At 39.8% G+C, this 22,632-nt stretch overlaps 1 pseudogene; it reads left to right on the plus strand.

Moving 5' to 3' along the window:
• LOC148006609 (uncharacterized) overlaps positions 1–22,632 on the plus strand; it is a 2,902,548-nt pseudogene that overhangs the window by 1,535,088 nt on the left and 1,344,828 nt on the right.

A 22,632-nucleotide genomic window follows, 5' to 3' on the forward strand; every position in this document is an offset into this window, starting at 1 on the left:
TCTATCACTTTAGCTAATTCCAAACAAAGCTATTCTGTGTACACTGCAGTAGCACAGAGTATAAAAAAACTACTCACTGCCTCTTTTTCACACATATTGAAACACCTCAATGCTCTATGAAAAACAGCAAAGTTATTGCACCACCAGAAATACACAGTACAATATCTAACTTCATTTCAGTAGAGCATGAGACTTAATCTCAGGGTCAAAGGCACCAATTATAAAAGGAATAAAACACTCTAACTAGTCCAAATAAAAGACACACAATCCAGGTACTTTATTTACAAGTCATGAGCCTAATTGGGCAGGTTTACAGCTACACTAACCTATTTCCATGCCACAATGTCCCTTGTTACTTGCTGTTTTTTCCAGGCCATATGCTCAGGGTCCATCTCCTCACATGGTGGCTTCCTCCTCAATTGGTCTCCTCTCTTGTTCCCCCTTCTCTTCTCTCTTGAGACCCTCCACTCCATCCTCAAGTCCCACCTTTCTTCTTCTATTGCCTAATCACAGACTCTATCCACTTTTGATGAGTTAAACTAAGAAGCAAAATTTACAAAGCATCACTTGGGGTACTTGAGGATCTGCTCCTCAGGGCTTCCAGATCTTGGGAGCCGGTATGTAGGGAGCATTTAAATATAAGAAGCACCATGCCAACCCCACCAATAACTTTTCCTTATCTGACCAATAACCATCAACATCTTTACCTAATACACAGCCCATACAGATATTTTCAGATCCTAGCACCCATAGCTATGGCTTCTGGTAAAATGTAAGGATGTGTCACATTCTTACAAACTCAAGACAAACTGAGCAGATTTTCCAGTGTTTTCACAACAGTCCACTATTGAATCTGCAAGAATTTAAGGGTCATCAATAAGAAACCAACAGAAAATGCCACTAAGCAAAGACAACAGCCATGATATATTATATTCCAAAGTTACAACCATGAATTAAGCTTTAAAAGGAAGTTATTACATAACCGTTATATTTTAAAGACTTTTAAAATAAGACTCTCACTTGGAAATAATGCAAAGTTCATCTTTGACTACTGAGTGTGGGCCATGCACTCCCACTGCCAGGGCCTGAGAGGCAACACCAGAGTGGTCCTCTTCACTGGGCTAGCTGACCTGCTCCACAGTGCAGCAGAGTGCATGGGTCTCTCCACAAGCAGAGTGAGCTACTCTATGTGAGATTTGTGGAAATACAAGGATACACAGTCCTCTCTGGAGGGCAAACTAGAGAAGAACATGGAGAAAGGATGTGGAGGAATAGTTGGAGAAATCAGAGACCAGGACACAAAATTTTGAAAGAGTAATCACTGAGACTCAGTCTGTGACTAATAGAATTTAAATTGTTGCTCCTGTAGAATGAAAACTAAAGTTGCTAACAGGGTAGAAAACATCTGCATCCTTGGAATCCAGGAGGGGTTTGTAAAAGGCCCCAAACATGTGCAGAGATTAAATAGCTCTAAACAGAATCATCAAAGAGATGATTCAGGAAACAGCACACAAAGGAAGTCACAGATGGATCAAATGCTCTGGTTACATTGACCTAATTTCTTAATATAAGGAACAAGAAATCAGTTTCCAAAAAACACGAAAGATGCTTCATCTAACAATACAAGTCAATATTAGATCTAATTTTTATAGAGCTAATGTGTAGAAGTCAAAGATACTAACTTCTAAAATGACTCTTAGTACATTTAATTTTTGTGCAATGTCTAATAATGACTCAGAGAATGTGATATTGGAAAAAAAGTAGAAGAAAGGCATTGGAAAAGGAGTTTTAGGCACAGGTTTGGCTGTAAATTTAGTAAAAGACAATCTAGTCATTTTATACCTAGCAAATACTTTTACAGGCTCCAAATGGGTCAAAGACCTTAAGATACAAAAATGAATGTCATAAAGTTAAAACAAGAATATAGTATCAAGGTATTATGACCACTTTTTTAAAGGAAAGGAATATTCATTTTGTGGAACTTAAACATTTCCTCTAATATTTGACTTCTGGTGGCCCATCCAAAAGAAATGAAAAAGATATGAATTATAAAAGGATGTTAAATATTTTAAAAATCCAGTGGTTAATAAGATGCAGCTAATTAAGTAAGCAAAGAAAATATTCTGCTGCAAAACCATGCTTGGCCAGCCAGTGATGGAAAGCAAGACAAAAGTAGATTAGTTTCCTGCAATTTTCAAAGAACAAGCACCTACCCAGGTCAAAATCTAGATGGAGACAACTAAAACAAGCAGCTGACTTGGCGTCTACCCACCAGACTGAGCAACAAAGGAACTTAGAAACACCACCAAACATGCACATCATTTTTTTCCCCTCATTTTGACAGATGTTCACTAAGTATTTTCTTAGTGTTCAACATGGGACACGTACTGTGTACTTCCTTCAGTTACACATCCCTTGCTTTCTAGAACTTAAATTTTTATCTATTTAATAATACAAAGAAGGAAATTCAGAAAGAAAAAGCAACATGGTACACAAGTATGCTGAAGAAACTGACCACAAGCAATGAAACAAAGACTCAACAAGCTCAAGAAGTTATCCCAAGATCTACTGACACAAATCACTAATCTCAAAATTTTCTGAAAACATTTAACAGCTAATAAGAGCCCTAGAAAACTTGAAAAACTGAAACACATATAAATTTTAAATGTGTGTCAACAATCACCCTTCCCGGTGCACCGTGTAAGCAGATGATGACAACTAAGAAAGACTAATTCCTGAAAAGAAATCCAGATGGCCAAATTCTGTTTTGCCTCAACAGGGTCGTTTCTAAAATAACCATTGTTTTTTTTTTTAAATCTGACAAAACAGGAAACAGAAGTAACTGGGATAAAACCAAAATCTAGATCCTTTCTACTGTGCTATATGTCTTTCTTCTCGTTAATGTGTTCCTAAAACTACGATTTTTTTTAATATTTGTGGTTTTACAATTTATTCTACAAGGAAACCAATAGGAAAGACTTGCCACCCGGCCCGCAGCAGCTGTCTGCTCCCAAACTCCGTGGGAGAGAGACCTCACCGCCTGGTCAGGTGGGCACTACTGAGGCTGCAGAGCAGAGGAGACCACCAACACTGCCCACCCCTAACCACATCCCTGGCCCAAGAGGAAACTGTATAAGGCCTCTGGGTTCCCGTAGGGGAGGGCCCAGGAGCAGCAGGACCCCTGCGCCTGAGACACCGCTGGAACCTGAAGGAAACAGACCGGATAAACAGTTCTCTGCACCCAAATCCCGTGGGAGGGAGAGCTAAAACTGCAGAGAGGCAGAAACGCCTGGGAAACCAGAAGGGACTGTACACTGCGCACATCCAGACGCCAGAGGAAAACACAAAACGCCATCTGGAACCCTGATGCACGGAGGCTCCCGGAAAGAGCGGCGCAGATCTTCTCGGTTGTTGCCGCCGTGGAGAGGACTTAGGCAGTACCCCACGAGCACACTTGAGCCTCGGAACCTCAGGTAGGACCAACTTTTCCCATGCAAGTGACCTGCCTGGTGAACTCAAGACACAGGCCCACAGGAACAGCTGAAGACCTGTAGAGAGGAAAAACTACACGCCCGAAAGCAGAACACTCTGTCCCCATAACTGGCTGAAAGAAAACAGGAAAACAGGTCTACAGCACTCCTGACACACAGGCTTATAGGACAGTCTAGCCACTGTCAGAAATAGCAGAACAAAGTAACACTTTGTTACTTTAACAAAGAGATAATCTGATGACGGGAGGCAAGCGCAGGAACCCAAGCAACAGAAACCAAGACTACATGGCATCATCGGAGCCCAATTCTCCCACCAAAATAAACATGGAATATCCAAACACACCAGAAAAGCAAGATCTAGTTTCAAAATCATATTTGATCATGATGCTGGAGGACTTCAAGAAAGACGTGAAGAACTCCCTTAGAGAACAAGTAGAAGCCTACAGAGAGGAATCGCAAAAATGCCTGAAAGTATTCCAGGAAAACACAATCAAACAGTTGAAGGAATTAAAAATGGAAATAGAAGCAATCAAGAAATAACACATGGAAACAACCCTGGATATAGAAAATCAAAAGAAGAGACAAGGAGCTGTAGATAGAAGCCTCACCAACAGAATACAAGAGATGGAAGAGAGAATCTCGGGGGCAGAAGATTCCCTAGAAATCATTGACTCAACTGTCAAAGATAATGTAAAGCGGAAAAAGCTACTGGTCCAAAGCATACAGGAAATCCAGGACTCAATGAGAAGATCAAACCTAAGGATAATAGGTGTAGAAGAGAGTGAAGACTCCCAGCTCAAAGGACCAGTAAATATCTTCAACAAAATCATAGAAGGAAACTTCCCTAACCTAAAAAAAGAGATATCCATAGGCATACAAGAAGCCTACAGAACTCCAAATAGATTGGACCAGAAAAGAAACACCTCCCGTCACATAATAGTCAAAACACCAAAAGCACAAAATAAAGAAAGAATATTAAAAGCAGTAAGGGAAAAAGGTCAAGTAACATATAAAGGCAGACCTATCAGAATCACACCAGACTTTTCGCCAGAAAGTATGAAGGCCAGAAGATCCTAGACAGATGTCATACAGACCCTAAGAGAACACAAGTGCCAGCCCAGGTTACTGTACCTGCAAAACTCTCAATTAACATAGATGGAGAAACCAAGATATTCCATGACAAAAGCAAATTTACACAATATCTTTCTACAAATCCAGCACTACAAAGGATAATAAATGGTAAAGCCCAACATAAGGAGGCAAGCTATACCCTATACGAAGCAATAAACTAATCATCTTGGCAACAAAACAAAAAGAAGAAAAGCACACACACATAACCTCACATCCAAATATGAATATAACAGGAAGAAATAATCACTATTCCTTGATATCTCTCAACATCAGTGGCCTCAACTGCCCAATAAAAAGACATAGATTAACAAACTGTATACGCAACGAGGACCCTGCATTCTGCTGCCTACAGGAAACACACCTCAGAGACAAAGACAGACACTACCTCAGAGTGAAAGGCTGGAAAACAATTTTCCAAGCAAATGGTCAGAAGAAGCAAGCTGGAGTAGCCATTCTAATATCAAATAAAATCAATTTTCAAGTAAAAGTCATCAAAAAAGATAAGGAAGGACACTTCATATTCATCAAAGGAAAAATCCACCAAGATGAACTCTCAATCCTAAATATCTATGCCCCAAATACAAGGGCACCTACATACGTAAAAGAAACCTTACTAAAGCTCAAAACACACATTGCACCTCACACAATAATAGTGGGAGATTTCAACACCCCACTCTCATCAATGGACAGATCATGGAAACAGAAATTAAACAGAGACATAGACAGACTAAGAGAAGTCATGAGGCAAATGGACTTAAAAGATCATTATAAAACATTCTATCCTAAAGCAAAAGGATATACCTTCTTCTCAGCTCCTCATGGTACTTTCTCCAAAATTGACCATATAGTTGGTCAAAAAACGGGCCTCAACAGGTACAGAAAGATAGAAATAATCCCATGCGTGCTATCAGACCACCACGGCCTAAAACTGGTCTTCAATAACAATAAGGGAAGAATGCCCACATATACGTGGAAATTGAACAATGCTCTACTCAATGATAACCTAGTCAAGGAAGAAATAAAGAAAGAAATTAAAAACTTTTTAGAATTTAAGGAAAATGAAGGTACAACATACCCAAACTTATGGGACACAATGAAAGCTGTGCTAAGAGGAAAATTCATAGCGCTGAGTGCCTGCAGAAAGAAACAGGAAAGAGCATATGTCAGCAGCTTGACAGCACACCTAAAAGCTCTAGAACAAAAAGAAGCAAATACACCCAGGAGGAGTAGAAGGCAGGAAATAATCAAACTCAGAGCTGAAATCAACCAAGTAGAAACAAAAAGGACCATAGAAAGGATCAACAGAACCAAAAGTTGGTTCTTTGAGAAAATCAACAAGATAGATAAACCCTTAGCCAGACTAACGAGAGGACACAGAGAGTGTGTCCAAATTAATAAAATCAGAAATGAAAAGGGAGACATAACTACAGATTCAGAGGAAATTCAAAAAATCATCAGATCTTACTATAAAAGCCTATATTCAACAAAACTTGAAAATCTTCAGGAAATGGACAATTTCCTAGACAGATACCAGGTACCGAAGTTAAATCAGGAACAGATAAACCAGTTAAACAACCCCATAACTATTAAGGAAATAGAAGCAGTCATTATAGGTCTCCCAACCAAAAAGAGCCCAGGTCCAGACGGGTTTAGTGCAGAATTCTATCAGACCTTCATAGAAGACCTCATATCAATATTATCCAAACTATTCCACAAAATTGAAACAGATGGAGCACTACCGAATTCCTTCTATGAAGCCACAATTACTCTTATACCTAAACCACACAAAGACCCAACAAAGAAAGAGAACTTCAGACCAATTTCCCTTATGAATATCGACGCAAAAATACTCAATAAAATTCTGGCAAACCGAATCCAAGAGCACATCAAAAGAATCATCCACCATGATCAAGTAGGCTTCATCCCAGGCATGCAGGGATTGTTTAATATACGGAAAACCATCAACATGATCGATTATATAAACAAACTGAAAGAACAAAACCACATGATTATTTCATTATATGCTGAGAAAGCATTTGACAAAATTCAACACCCCTTCATGATAAAAGTCCTGAAAAGAATAGGAATTCAAGGCCCATACCTAAACATAGTAAAAGCCATATACAGCAAACCAGTTGCTAACATTAAACTAAATGGAGAGAAACTTGAAGCAATCCCACTAAAATCAGGGACTACACAAGGCTGCCCACTCTTTCCCTACTTATACAATATAGTTCTTGAAGTTCTAGCCAGAGCAATCAGACAACAAAAGGAGGTCAAGGGGATACAGATCGGAAAAGAAGAAGTCAAAATATCACTATTTGCAGATGATATGATAGTTTATTTAAGTGATCCCAAAAGTTCCACCAGAGAACTACTAAAGCTGGTAAACAACTTCAGCAAAGTGGCTGGGTATAAAATTAACTCAAATAAATCAGTAGCCTTCCTCTACACAAAAGAGAAACAAGCCGAGAAAGAAATGAGGGAAACGACACCATTCATAATAGACCCAAATAATATAAAGTACCTCGGTGTGACTGTAACCAAGCAAGTAAAAGATCTGTACAATAAGAACTTCAAGACACTGAAGAAAGAAACTGAAGAAGACCGCAGAAGATGGAAAGATCTCCCATGCTCATGGATTGGCAGGATTATTATAGTAAAAATGGCCATTTTACCAAAAGCAATCTACAGATTCAATGCAATCCCCATCAAAATACCAATCCAATTCTTCAAAGAGTTAGACAGAACAATTTGCAAATTCATCTGGAATAACAAAAAACCCAGGATAGCTAAAGCTATCCTCCACAATAAAAGGACTTCAGGGGGAATCACTATCCCTGAACTCAAGCAGTATTACAGAGCAATAGTGATAAAAACTGCATGGTATTGATACAGAGACAGACAGATAGACCAATGGAATAGAATTGAAGACCCAGAAATGAACCCACACACCTATGGTCACTTGATTTTTGACGAAGGAGCCAAAACCATCCAATGGAAAAAAAAAAGCATTTTCAGCAAATGGTGCTGGTTCAACTGGAGGACAACATGTAGAAGAATGCAGATTGATCCATGCTTATCACCCTGTACAAAGCTTAAGTCCAAGTGGATCAAGGACCTCCACATCAAACCTGATACACTCAAACTAATAGAAGAAAAACTAGGGAAGCATCTGGAACTCATGGGCACTGGAAAAAGTTTCCTGAACAAAACACCAATGGCTTATGCTCTAAGATCAAGAATCGACAAATGGTATCTCATAAAACTGCAAAGCTTTTGTAAGGCAAAGGACACTGTGGTTAGGACAAATTGGCAACCAACAGATTGGGAAAAGATCTTTACCAATCCTACAGCAGATAGAGGCCTTATATCCAAAATATACAAAGAACTCAAGAAGTTAGACCGCAGGGAGACAAATAACCCTATTAAAAAGTGGGGTTCAGAGCTAAACAAACAATTCACAACTGAGGAATGCCGAATGGCTGAGAAACACCTAAAGAAATGTTCAACATCTTTAGTCATAAGGGAAATGCAAATCAAAACAACCCTGAGATTTCACCTCACACCAGGGAGAATGGCTAAGATCAAAAACTCAGGTGACAGCAGATGCTGGAGAGGATGCGGAGAAAGAGGAACACTCCTCCATTGTTGGTGGGATTGCAGACTGGTACAACCATTCTGGAAATCAGTCTGGAGGTTCCTCAGAAAATTGGACATTGAACTGCCTGAGGATCCAGCTATACCTCTCTTGGTCATATACCCAAAAGATGCCCCAACATATAAAAAAGACACGTGCTCCACTATGTTCATCGCAGCCTTATTTATAATAGCCAGAAGCTGGAAAGAACCCAGATGCCCTTCAACAGAGGAATGGATACAGAAAATGTGGTACATCTACACAATGGAATATTACTCAGCTATCAAAAACAACGGCTTTATGAAATTCGTAGGCAAATGGTTGGAACTGGAAAATATCATCCTGAGTGAGCTAACCCAATCACAGAAAGACATACATGGTATGCACTCATTGATAAGTGGCTATTAGCCCAAATGCTTGAATTACCCTAGATGCCTAGAACAAATGAAACTCAAGATGGATGATCAAAATGTGAATGCTTCAAACCTTCTCTAAAACGGGAACAAGAATACCCTTGGCAGGGAAGAGAGAGGCAAAGATTAAAACAGAGACTGAAGGAACACCCATTCAGAGCCTGCCCCACATGTGGCCCATACATATACAGCCACCCAATTAGACAAGATGGATGAAGCAAAGAAGTGCAGACCGACAGGAGCCTGATGTAGATCGCTCCTGAGAGACACAGCCAGAATACAGCAAATACAGAGGCGAATGCCAGCAGCAAACCACTGAACTGAGAATAGGTCCCCTATTGAAGGAATCAGAGAAAGAACTGGAAGAGCTTGAAGGGGCTCGAGACCCCAAAAGTACAACAATGCCAAGCAACCAGAGCTTCCAGGGACTAAGCCACTACCTAAAGACTATACATGGACTGACCCTGGACTCTGACCCCATAGGTAGCAATGAATATCCTAGTAAGAGCACCAGTGGAAGGGGAAGCCCTGGGTCCTGCTAAGACTGAACCCCCAGTGAACTAGTCTATGGGGGGAGGGCGGCAATGGTGGGAGGGTTGGGAGGGGAACACCCATAAGGAAGGGGAGGGGGGAGGGGGATGTTTGCCCGGAAACCGGGAAAGGGAATAACACTCGAAATGTATATAAGAAATACTCAAGTTAATAAAAAAAAAAAAGGGAAAAAAAAAAAAAAAAAAAAAAAAACAGAGACTGAAGGAACTCCCATTCAGAGCCTGCCCCACATGTGGCCCATACATATACAGCCACCCAATATTAGACAAGAGGGATGAAGCAAAGAAGTGCAGACCAACAGGAGCCGGATGTAGATCTCTCCTGAGAGACACAGCAAGAATACAGCAAATACAGAGGCAAATGCCAGCAGCAAACCACTGAACTGAGAATAGGACCCCCGTTGAAGGAATCAGAGAAAGAACTGGAAGAGCTTGAAGGGGCTCGAGACCCCATATGTACAACAATGCCAAGCAACCAGAGCTTCCAGGGACTAAGCCACTACCTAAAGTCTATGCATGGACTGACCCTGGACTCTGACCTCATAGGTAGTAATGAATATCCTAGTAAGAGCACCAGTGGAAGGGGAAGCCCTGGGTCCTACTAAGACTGAACCCCCAGTGAACTAGACTGTTGGGGGAGGGCGGCAATGGGGTGAGGGTTGGGAGGGGAACACCCATAACAAAGGGGAGGGGGGAGGGGAATGTTTGCCCTGAAACCAAAGAATTATTATTAAGTATTAAATAAAGTAAAAAAATAAAAAATAAAAAAAAGAAAAAAAAGAAAATGTAAAAAAAAAAAAGAAAAAAAAAGAAAAGATAAAGATACAGTCTGTGGAGAGGTGGTGGCCTAGAAGCAGATAGAATGGGGTTGTAGGGAGAAGGGTTGACATTGTCTATGGGTAGCAGTGAAAAAACAAAACCATTAAAACAGGGTCTAACAGTGAAAAAAAAAAGACTTGCCAATATCTTTGGGACTGTAATGCAAGGTAGTAAAACAAATGAAGATCTTTTGATTGTAAAGAGACTAATTTTCTAAGACGGTTATGGAAATATTTTTTCTAAGAAACCAACTCACTCAAATGAGGCATTTAGACTCTGGTTACAACAGTGGTTGTGTCCTTCCTTGAGCGGGGTTCCCTGCTCTGTAGCCTTCCCTTGAAAGTTCTGTTCTCTTGGTGTCATCTCCTGAAAGCCGAGGTTAGGTACCATGGTGTCTGCTTTTAAGTTCTAAAAAATACTGAAGAACATAAACTTCAGTGTCTGCATGGTGACATAAGCCAAATTGCTAATAGCTCATCTAGTTAATATGAAAAAAATCATGCTTTCACTCCCAGCCTAAGTTGGGATTGATTTCCAGGTGAACATCATCCTCCAGTTCCAGAAATCAAAACTATACACTGGTCATTGCTCAGATTTAGATTTTGTTTGGATTCATGTTGTCACTTGTGGAAGTTTGGACCTGGTTCTTCCTCCCAGCCCCATGCTCCCAGAAATAAGACGGAGACTCAAAATATATTAACAAATACCTTGGCCACAGAGCTAGACACTTCTCTGACAAATTCTAACCCACTTACTCAAATCTACATTCCGCCATGTGGCTCATTACCTGTGCCCAGGAACCACGGGTCTGTCTGGTCACATTTTCCAGGGCAAGTCTCTCCAACCTGGCTCTATCCCAGAATTCTTTCTGCCTCCCGGATGTCCCACCTTCTATTCTATCCTTTCCTATAGGCCATAAATTTTTTTAACTGAAAGGTGATATATCCATACAAATGCACAAGATACTCTCTCTACAGTCGCTAGCATTCTTAAAGCCTTCAAAGAGCTAATTATTCCAATTCTACTTTTACTTCTAACGCACCAACACCAACACCAACATTCAGAGACCATCCATGGGAGGACTATTGCTTTAAAGAACTTATGTGCACCTGCTTTTCCTTTCAGTTTATTCTGGTAATAATGCCACTCCAGCAGGGTGTTAGCATCAGGATGAAATAGGTGTTCTATGTAGACCAGGCTGGCCGGGAATTCATAGAGGTTCACCTGCTAGGATTAAAAGCTTGCTCCACAAACATGGCTCTGATGAACTGACTCAATCTAACAGCAGCAGAGTCAGTTTTCTGTAGCCTTTGATTTCTTACAATGAAAAACAGGCAACTCGGATACCAGGTTCAGATTGTAGGAGGAGAAAATGAGACAAAAAACTACAATCAGACTTTTGTAATTCTGGTATAAGTAGGTATAAATAGATTTAGAGAGCAGGGGGCTCAGAACAAAGAGACATATAACACACAAGCTCTCCTGCCTCACTACATAAGTCAGACAAAAGAACAATAGACCAGAAGGTAAGTGTCCCTAGCCTAAAATCAATTCCTTTACATTCAAAAAAATCCCTTTCAGAGCTGAGTCAAAACTACCTAGGTATAGGTACTATACCTAGGTATAGGTATAGTTACTTCCCAACTAAAGCCTTGTTGGGAATCTAGAATTTTCTAGTATTTTCACATAAGGGAAAAACTGACGTTCAAACGAAACTGCAAATGTAGCTATCTTGTCCAGAAAGAACTAAAGAAAAATGCTAAATAAATGCTTCTAATATGAGTAAGTAGTACACACATAAACCTCAAATTTCATTTGCAAAACAGACTGCCCAGTTGACTCAACTCAATGATACAGAATTATCCAAAACCCAGAAGTTAGTATGTTTACCTACATTAAGGGAGGAGAGTTATTTGAACAGAAGAGAAAGTCTGAAGACACAGTATAGCAGAAAATTCCCCTTAATGAGCAATAAAAAGATATAGAAAATATCCAGAAACTCTCATCTATGTGAGATAACAGAGTCCTCAATTTAACATACTCTTCTCTGTATATTTCAACGTACACTAAAGCAGTATTATTCTAATTTCTCAATACCTGTGATAATAAGGGGTAGCCAATTTGAACAAATGAATAAATTTAATTGAGAAAAAACAAAATACTTTCGAAAGAATATATTGTTATCATTTCAGACACACACACACACACAGACACACAGACACACAGACACATACACACACACACTCTCTCTTATGTATCAATTTTTTTAAACAAACAAGAATACAGCTCTTTAAGATCTGTTATACTTCTTACACCCAGGAGACAAAGAAGAAAACAGTATCAACATGCCTTCCAGAGCTCTGATGTCTGGGTGCCCTCAATACTGACATATTGCCTAAATGGAAAAAAAAGAGCATTCAAACTCAAACTAATTCTTCTCATTAAAAACATATTTAGTCAATTTTAAAAAATCACATTTAAGAATAATATTAACATAATGTAAAATATATTATGGACTGTACACCACCTTAATAGATGAATTTCCATTTCTTCAGTTTTTTGATAGAATGTTAAATCATTTCTAACAATAGCATAGCATTATTTCCTATTCTACATTCTAACCTTCCTTTAAGATTATAATTTTATAAGATAAATCTTATTATACAATTTAGTTATGTGTAGTTTCACCTATTTAGCTTTGATAAACTCCATTCTGCACAACTCTACAAATTTTATTTAATGAAGCAATTACAATGGCTACTACTACCCAATGTTGTTGATAAGTAATAAAACACAAGAGGATTACAAGGAGTTAGATTAATTCTCACAACACTATAGGGAAAAATTACTATCACCCACAACTTTTATATTAGTAATATAAGTTCAACAGCTGGTGAGTGCCCAAATTGGAATTTATTTCTAGTCAGTCTGATTTCCAAGCTCTTAAATTATCATACTTGTTGTTATTAAAATCTCTTTGTAATAAAGTACCTACCACACCCATCAAAATAGAGCACACAAAACTAAAACCGTTCCACTTAGTGAGATTCAATGGGAGAACAAGACAAGGGAAAGGGGCGAGAGAAAGAAGAGAAAAGAATGAAGAGAAGAGAGAGCATGAGGGCAGAAGAAGTCTGCCTTTCATTTGGAATATGACATAACTACTCCCACGTGGAGTTGGGATTTGGACCAAAGGAATACTGGGAATGTAGGGCTGTTTCCATGTCAACAGTTACCAAATAGTGTTGTTGCTCAAGGCAATTCCTGATACCAACAATACTGCTGTTATAATTCGACATATTTCAAAAAGTAGCTCACAAAAAAACAAAGTCTATATACACAGGGAATTGTTCTTTCATTATTAGCTGTTACTAGTTCTGCCCCATGACAATTATATTTATGGAGATGAAAGTAAATATTATCTCATAAGGAAAATTACTGACTTACAATAACCAGAGATTGTTAATAAGGATTATTATAACCCAACTATTAGGATAAGACTACTTTATAATAACATAACTTCTAATAATCCCCCTGGTGTTCCAAAATATGATGGTACAGGTCCTAAAACTGCCACTCATTTCTACCTGTCGTAGGCTCTGGCTGAATCTTTCGTGCACTGTGACCGCCAATTCTGTGAAAAACTGACTCATAAAAGGCCAGTGAAAGAAGAACACAGACTGGAAACAATTAAAAAAAAAGTCTATTCAGTCCCAAATCAAAGTACACCTGCCTGTTATGACAGAGCAAGCTGTGAAGATCCATGTAAATATATTTAAAATGCAAATCATACTAGCCCTCAACAAACACCGAGAAGTCAACAAAATGATCTAAGCATTAAAAAGAAAAAACAAAACAAACAAACAAAAAAAACCAAAAGCCCCAAACCACTCTTTCTCTTCAACAAGAAGGCCAAGTAGGAGATGCCAACATGCAGATCTTCATGAAGACCCTAATGGGCAAGACCATTACTCTTGAGATTGAGCCCAGTGACACCATCAATAATGATCCAAGACAAGGAAGGCATCCAACCGACCAGCAGGGCAGATATTCGCTGGCAAACATTTGGAAGATGGCCACACCCTGTCCAACTACAACATCCAGAAAGAGTCAACCTTCCACCTGGTGCTGCGTCTGCACAGTGGCATCATCGAGTCATCCCTTTGTCACCTTGTCCAGAATTACAATTGTGACAAGATGATCTGCCACAAGTGCTACTCATGCCTGCACACACTGCTACAAGAAGTTCGGCCACTCGAACAATCTGAGCACCAAAGAAGGTCAAATAAGGCTGGGGCCATACCTGGCCTGTGACCCTGTGACCAAATAAAATCCATTGACTTGGGCAAAGAAAGAGAGAGAGAGAGAGAGAGAGAGAGAGAGAGAGAGAGAGAGAGAGAGAATGACAAAGAAAAATATCAAGCTGTGCACAGGACTTAAACCCTAGCATTCAGAGATAGAGGGCAGGCACATCTCTGTAAGTCTGAAGGCAGCCTGGTCTACAAAGTGAGTTCCAGGACAGCCAGGGCTATACAGAAAACCCTGACTCAAAAACAAAACAAAATTCTGACAATTAGCTTTCCTGTGTAAAACCATTATGACTCTTTAGCATATCCAACAAAAATTCATGTATTGGTGGCAAGAAAAACACTGTTAACGATGAATACTCTATGCTGGTACAGAACACCAGACAAACCCACATTTGGAAAACAGCTTTGTAAGAAATATAGTAAGACACACATTTAAACAACTAACATTATTGGATTTTGTACTAAAAACTGAGATCTTACAAGTAAACTGTAGTGGTTTGGCTTGATGCTGCTTGTATATTATTGTTCATATTGGTTCCTCAAGAGGCGTTGCCCCCACCCCACAAGCAGAGCATCATGTACTTAGGTGATGCTATGTCAACCTTCTCTCCACTTTAATAGGTCAATAAAAGGTTAGAGCCTATGATTGGGTAGTGGATAGGAAAGGTGGGACTGGAGGCTCAGGAGGGGGTGGCAGGTAGAAGGAGAAAAAGAATGAAGGAAGAGGAGTGAAGGAAGCCACTATGCACCAGAATCCTGTGGCTGGGAGAAACCAGAAGTAATAAGGAGTCTTAGAATTGGGAAATAAGTTAGTATTGTATTAGATATGCCCAATCTAGGCATATAACTTATTATTAAAATATTTGGATTGTGTGTCTTTTACATGGGCTGTTAGTGTTGGAAATTTTAGTAACAAATTGACAAAGCCATGTCTGGTTAAGAACCAAAGTAACCCGATACGGAAATCCACCCCCATCCACTGAATATTAACAACTAGGGCTTCACTCTAAAGCTGCTTCAGGGTGGAAATTAAGCATAAATCTAAAGGGTTTAGAGAGAGCTAACTGAGATGCTCCCTGCCCAAGCCCCAAGCAAACCTAGGCAACCAGAGGTACCACACCAGCCCTGAGCTGGGACACAAGGTGGTGCCAATGTCACAACATAGTTGGGGTTTCCTGAATCTGAGAGAAAAAAAAGGACAGGAAGTCAAGGTTGCCTGAGATGAGGCCTTCACAACTGAAAATTAGCAACTGAAAACACAGCAGGTATCTTTCCAAAGCTTTCACACAGATAACAATGTGCTGATCTAGGCAGCTCTCTCCCAAGTCAACCTTCCTGTGCACACTTTGATTTCCAACATCCCTCCACTTCTAAACAGGGCACAGGACACAGGTAGCAAGACCAGGTATCTCAACTGCTTACACTGCAGGCTGTGTAAAATCAATACACAGGCTGAAGGCTATACAGGACAGTCAAAAGACCTAAAGGGCTCAAAACACAAAAGCCAAGGATCTTTGTACAGTCAGCCACTCACTACTAGTGAAAGAACCCGAAAGGACCTTAATGTGCTAAATCAAACACCATAATGAAACAAAGATAATAGAAACTTCAGACCAAATATAAGAATTAAAATAGTACCACAGCAATCTTTTCCTCCTTCACTTTCCTACATAAGGTGCGATAGAGAATTGAGGAGTTTCTTAAGTAGTGAATATAAAAAGCAGTGATTTTGTTTTTAACATTCTTAGCTTCTCAGAGTATGTATGACCAAAGTCTAAGAAATTAAATTTGCCAAGGTATGTTGAAGAAAATTTTTGCATTTTCAACAGGATAACACTAAAAGCTGTACCAGAATCCACTCTGACATAACACTTTACCAGCAAAACTTGTAATTATAAACAGTGTGATCTGCTCTCGTTAAGCAAATATCTTGATTTATTAGTATTTAACTTTAACTCAACGAAAAGATAAAATAGTTAGATTCAGTCATCACAGAGACAACAACAGTACAATTAATACAGTAATGAAAATGTAACTCTACCTTATGTCTATATAACAAGGAACTATAGTAAGGACTAAAGAGGGCTAATATTGCAAATACCTTAAGAGGCATGGATCTGGGCAGGAGAGAGAGCTCAGTGGATAAGAGGTCCTGAGTTCAATTCCCAACAACCACACAGTGGCTCACAACCATCTGTAATGGTATCTGATGCTCTATCCTGATGTGTCTGAAGACAGCTACAGTGTACTCATGTTAATTGATTAATTAATTAATTAATTAATTAATTAGCCATGGACCCAGAGAAACAAGGTGAAATCATCTAAACCAGTATGAAGACAACCAGGCAATCAAGCACAGTGATATATGAAGAGATCTTAAATGACAAATATGTATCTGTCAACTGCACAGGTTAAAAAAAATGACACTGACATACATATTGACAGCACTTTGCTGTCAATTGTGGGCAAACATACACAACTATGACCATCAAGAAGACTCAAAATTAAGAAAAATTTGGGTAGTAATACTCAATAAAGAAAGACAAGTGCTAAAATGATCAGGAATAAATCTAGATTGGGTAAATGAAAGCTCAGAAAGAAATTATTTGGAATAAAAAAAGAAAATAAAATTAATTAAATAAATAAATAATTGGGGGCCAGAAACAGATGGAACAATCTCACTGGGCAAAAAAAAAGTAGGTGAGTAGGTGTCTTACAGTTTTATTGCTGTGAAGAGACACTGTTACTGAGTCAAATTTGATAAGGAAAACTGACATTGGGCTGGCTTACACTCTCAGAAGTTTAGTCCATTATCACCATGGCGGGAAGCACAGCAGCATTTAGGGAGGCATCGTGCTGGATAAGGAGCTGAGAGTTCTACATCTTCATCTGAAGGCAGGAGCAGGAGACTGTTTCGACACTGGTCATAGCTTGAATATAAAGACTTCACAGCCCACTTTCCCATTGACCCACTTCCTCCAACATGGCCACACATACTCCAACAAGGCCCCACCTCCTAATAGTGCAACTCCTTATACGACAAGGATTCAAGCATATGAGCCTATGGTGGTCATTCCTATTCAAATCACCACAGCAGATAAGTCTTCAGAAAGGGAGTTCATAGCTAAAAGTATATAAAAATTAAAATTTCCAGATATCTTCACCAACCCACAGGGAAAACTACTCATTCATTCCAGAGACTAGACCCAGGAAGAGTAGATAGAGCTGGTAGAAAAGGCAACCAACACAAAGGAGTAACTCGGTGATACCCTTTCTAGACTGACAATTATGGCCCTTTCCTGACCTTCTTTTAAAAATCTAAAAATATTCTCTGCTATGAATATACCCTTTCACAAGCAAGAAAAAACAGATCTTTCTCTAGGAAAACACAAGCATGTTCCCCAAAGGACCTCAGGGCCAACCCCAAACCTGAGTTCCTGCATGAAGACCCTGAGAGATGAAGTGAAGCCTGGGTTACTTGTACAGACTCCAAGGTGTTAGAAGCGCCAAAGCTGTGATTTCTGCCAGGGAGAGTTACTTACATGGGATAGAACCAGCCTGGAACAGATATATTTTACAAGCAGAAAGATGGAGGGATGGTGCCATATAAGCCTCTGATATCAGATATTAAGCTAGAGCCCTGGATCTCAACCTTCCTAATGCTGTGACCCTTCAATACAATTCCTTGTGTTGTGGTGAACCCCAACCATAAAATTATATTTGTGGCTACTTCATAACTGTAATTTTGCTACTGTCATGAATCATAATGTAAATATATGTTTACAGATGGACTTAGGGAGCCACTGTAAATGGGCCATGACCCACAGGTGGGAAGTCTGACCTAGGGGACTTGATGTTTACATGCTGCCTTATCAGTCTTGCTTGGTCCAGCGTTTTCTGACTATGCCCCCATTCCTCCTTTTAGGAAATAGTAATATATATCTTTTCCATTGTATGTTGAAATTAATTCACTTTTCAAATTCACAGGGTTTTATCGAGACTGTGGGAGACCATGGGGACTTCTGAAGTAGGATTAAATATACTTTGTATTATAACAATGGCCTTTGGAGCCTGAGAGGGAAATGTGGTGGTTTGAATGAGAATATCTCCCATAGGCTCAAATGTCTGAACCCTGGTGGTGACTTTACAGGCTATACCTTGCTAGGGGCTAGCTCTGAGGCTAGTATATATTGACTAGCCCCAATTCCTGTTCACTCTCTCTGCTTCATATTTGGGGTTTAACATGTGCTCTCTCAGCGCCCTGCCATGATGGTCTCATGGAAGCCCAACCAAAATAAACTCTTCCATAAACTGATTTGGTCATGGTATTTCATTATAGCAACAGAAAATCAAATAAGTCAGGCTATAAGTAGTAGAAGATTAAAACAATTTTTTTCTTAATCTTAAAAAGTTCATGATAATTGGGCACAAAACCAGTAAAAAGCACTCAACATCTCTAACCATTAATATAGATAGCAATTCCCCTAAATATTGCTGTGTCCCATCTTCTTGCTTAACAGAACAAACAGGTTTCTCCAGCTTCTGGAACAAGGCGGCCAGGTGCTCATCCTACAACCAAGAAAAGACATTCCAATAAACAGCAGGTACAGCTCCCTGCCACAAAAATAACTTTAAATTACCAATACACTTACAAATACAATTTCATGTATTTTACACTGTTTTGATTAGTTTGCTTCTTTTTCTCCATCTTTATTAACTTGGGTATTTCTGATTTACATTTCAATTGTTATTCCCTTTCCCAGTTTCCAGGACAAAATCCCCCTAACCCCTCCCCCTCACTTTCATTATGGGTGTTCCCCTCCCCATCCTCCCCGCATTACGACCCTCCCTCCAAAAATCACATTCACTGGGGAATCAGCCTTGTCAGGACCAAGGACTTCCCCTTCCACTGGTGCTACCTATGCAGTTGGAGCACAGAGTCAGTCCATGTATACTCTTTCGGTACTGGCTTAGTCCCTGGAAGCTCTGTTGGTTGGCATTGTTGTTCATATGGGATCTCAAGCCCCTTCAAGCTTTTTAAGTCTTTTCTAAGATTTCTTCAATGGGGATTCCATTCTCAGTTCAGTGGTTTGCTGCTGGCATTCGCCTATGTATTTGCTGTATTCTGGGTTTGTCTCTCAGCAGAGATCTACATTCGGTTCCTGTCAGCTTGCACTTCTTTGCTTCATCCATCTTATCTAGTTTGGTGGCTGTATATGTATGGGCCACATGTGGGGCAGGCTTTGAATGGGTGTTCCTTCTGCCTCTGTTCTACATTTTGCCTCCCTATTCCCTCCCAAGGGTATACTTATTCCCCTTTTAAGAAGGAATGATGCGGCCCAGGAGCGGCAGGACCCCTGCCTGAGACACCGCAGGAACCTGAGGGAAACAGACCGGATAAACAGTTCTCTGCACCCAAATCCCGTGGGAGGGAGAGCTAAACCCTCAGAGAGGCAGACACGCCTGGGAAACCAGAAGAGACTGCACTCTGCATACACATCTCGGACGCCAGAGGAAAACACCAAAGGCCATCTGGAACCCTGGTGCACTGAAGCTCCCGGAAGGGGCGGCGCATATCTTCCTGGTTGCTGCCACCGCAGAGAGCCCGTGGGCAGCACCCCACGAGCGAACTTGACCCTTGGGACCACAGGTAAGACCAAACTTTCTGCTGCAAGAAAGCTGCCTGGTGAACTCAAGACACAGGCCCACAGGAACAGCTGAAGACCTGTAGAGAGGAAAAACTACACGCCCGAAAGCAGAATACTCTGTCCCCATAACTGACTGAAAGAGAGGAAAACAGGTCTACAGCACTCCACACACAGGCTTATAGGACAGTCTAGCCAGTGTCAGAAATAGCAGAACAAAGTAACACTAGAGATAATCTGATGGCGAGAGGCAAGCGCAGGAACCCAAGCAACAGAAACCAAGACTACATGGCATCATCAGAGCCCAATTCTCCTACCAAAACAAACATGGCATATCCAAACACACCAGAAAAGCAAGATCTAGTTTCAAAATCATATTTGATCATGATGCTGGAAGACTTCAAGAAAGACATGAAGAACTCACTTAGGGAAACACAGGAAAACATTAATAAACAAGTAGAAGCCTACAGAGAGGAATCGCAAAAATCCCTGAAAGAATTCCAGGAAAACACAATCAAACAGTTGAAGGAACTAAAAATGGAAATAGAAGCAATCAAGAAAGAACACATGGAAACAACCCTGGATATAGAAAACCAAAAGAAGAGACAAGGAGCTGTAGATACAAGCCTCACCAACAGAATACAAGAGATGGAAGAGAGAATCAAAGGTGCAGAAGATTCCATAGAAATCATTGACTCAACTGTCAAAGATAATGTAAAGCGGAAAAAGCTACTGGTCCAAAGCATACAGGAAATCCAGGACTCAATGAGAAGATCAAACCTAAGGATAATAGGTATAGAAGAGAGTGAAGACTCCCAGCTCAAAGGACCAGTAAATATCTTCAACAAAATCATAGAAGAAAACTTCCCTAACCTAAAAAAAAGAGATACCCATAGGCATACAAGAAGCCTACAGAACTCCAAATAGATTGGACCAGAAAAGAAACACCTCCCGTCACATAATAGTCAAAACACCAAACGCACAAAATAAAGAAAGAATATTAAAAGCAGTAAGGGAAAAAGGTCAAGTAACATTTAAGGCAGACCTATCAGAATCACACCAGACTTCTCGCCAGAAACTATGAAGTCCAGAAGATCCTGGACTGATGTCATACAGACCCTAAGAGAACAAAAATGCCAGCCCAGGTTACTGTATCCTGCAAAACTCTCAATTAACATAGATGGAGAAAACAAAATATTCCATGACAAAACCAAATTTACACAATATCTTTCTACAAATCCAGCACTACAAAGGATAATAAATGGTAAAGCCCAACATAAGGAGGCAAGCTATACCCTAGAAGAAGCAAGAAACTAATCGTCTTGGCAACAAAACAAAGAGAATTAAAGCACACAAACATAACCTCACATCCAAATATGAATATAACGGGGAGCAATAATCACTATTCCTTAATATCTCTCAACATCAATGGCCTCAACTCCCCAATAAAAAGACATAGATTAACAAACTGGATATGCAACGAGGACCCTGCATTCTGCTGCCTACAGGAAACACACCTTAGAGACAAAGACAGACATTACCTCAGAGTGAAAGGCTGGAAAACAATTTTCCAAGCAAATGGTCAGAAGAAGCAAGCTGGAGTAGCCATTCTAATATCAAATAAAATCAATTTTCAAGTAAAAGTCATCAAAAAAGATAAGGAAGGACACTTCATATTCATCAAAGGAAAAATCCACCAAGATGAACTCTCAATCCTAGATATCTATGCCCCAAATACGAGGGCACCTACATATGTGAAAGAAACCTTACTAAAGCTCAAAACACCCATTGCACCTCACACAAAAATAGTGGGAGATTTCAACACCCCACTCTCATCAATGGACAGATCATGGAAACAGAAATTAAACAGAGATGTAGACAGACTAAGAGAAGTCATGAGCCAAATGGACTTAACGGATATTTATAGAACATTCTATCCTAAAGCAAAAGGATATACCTTCTTCTCAGCTCCTCATGGTACTTTCTCCAAAATTGACCATATAATTGGTCAAAAAACGGGCCTCAACAGGTACAGAAAGATAGAAATAATCCCATGCGTGCTATCGGACCACCACGGCCTAAAACTGGTCTTCAACAAAAATCAAGGAAGAATGCCCACATATACTTGGAAATTGAACAATGCTCTATTCAATGATAACCTGGTCAAGGAAGAAATAAAGAAAGAAATTAAAAACTTTTTAGAATTTAATGAAAATGAAGGTACAACATACCCAAACTTATGGGACACAATGAAAGCTCTGCTAAGAGGAAAACTCATAGCGCTGAGTGTCTGCAGAAAGAAACAGGAAAGACCATATGTCAGCAGCTTGACAGCACACCTAAAAGCTCTAGAACAAAAAGAAGCAAATACACCCAGGAGGAATAGAAGGCAGGAAATAATCAAACTCAGAGCTGAAATCAACCAAGTAGAAACAGAAAGGACCATAGAAAGAATCAACAGAACCAAAAGTTTGTTCTTTGAGAAAATCAACAAGATAGATAAACCCTTAGCCAGACTAACGAGAGGACACAGAGAGTGCGTCCAAATTAACAAAATCAGAAATGAAAAGGGAGACATAACAACAGATTCAGAGGAAATTCAAAAAATCATCAGATCTTACTATAAAAGCCT

Source organism: Rattus norvegicus, chromosome 2, assembly GCF_021556685.1.
Source record: "Rattus norvegicus strain SHRSP/BbbUtx chromosome 2, alternate assembly SHRSP_T2T, whole genome shotgun sequence".
Classification (NCBI taxonomy): domain Eukaryota; kingdom Metazoa; phylum Chordata; class Mammalia; order Rodentia; family Muridae; genus Rattus; species Rattus norvegicus.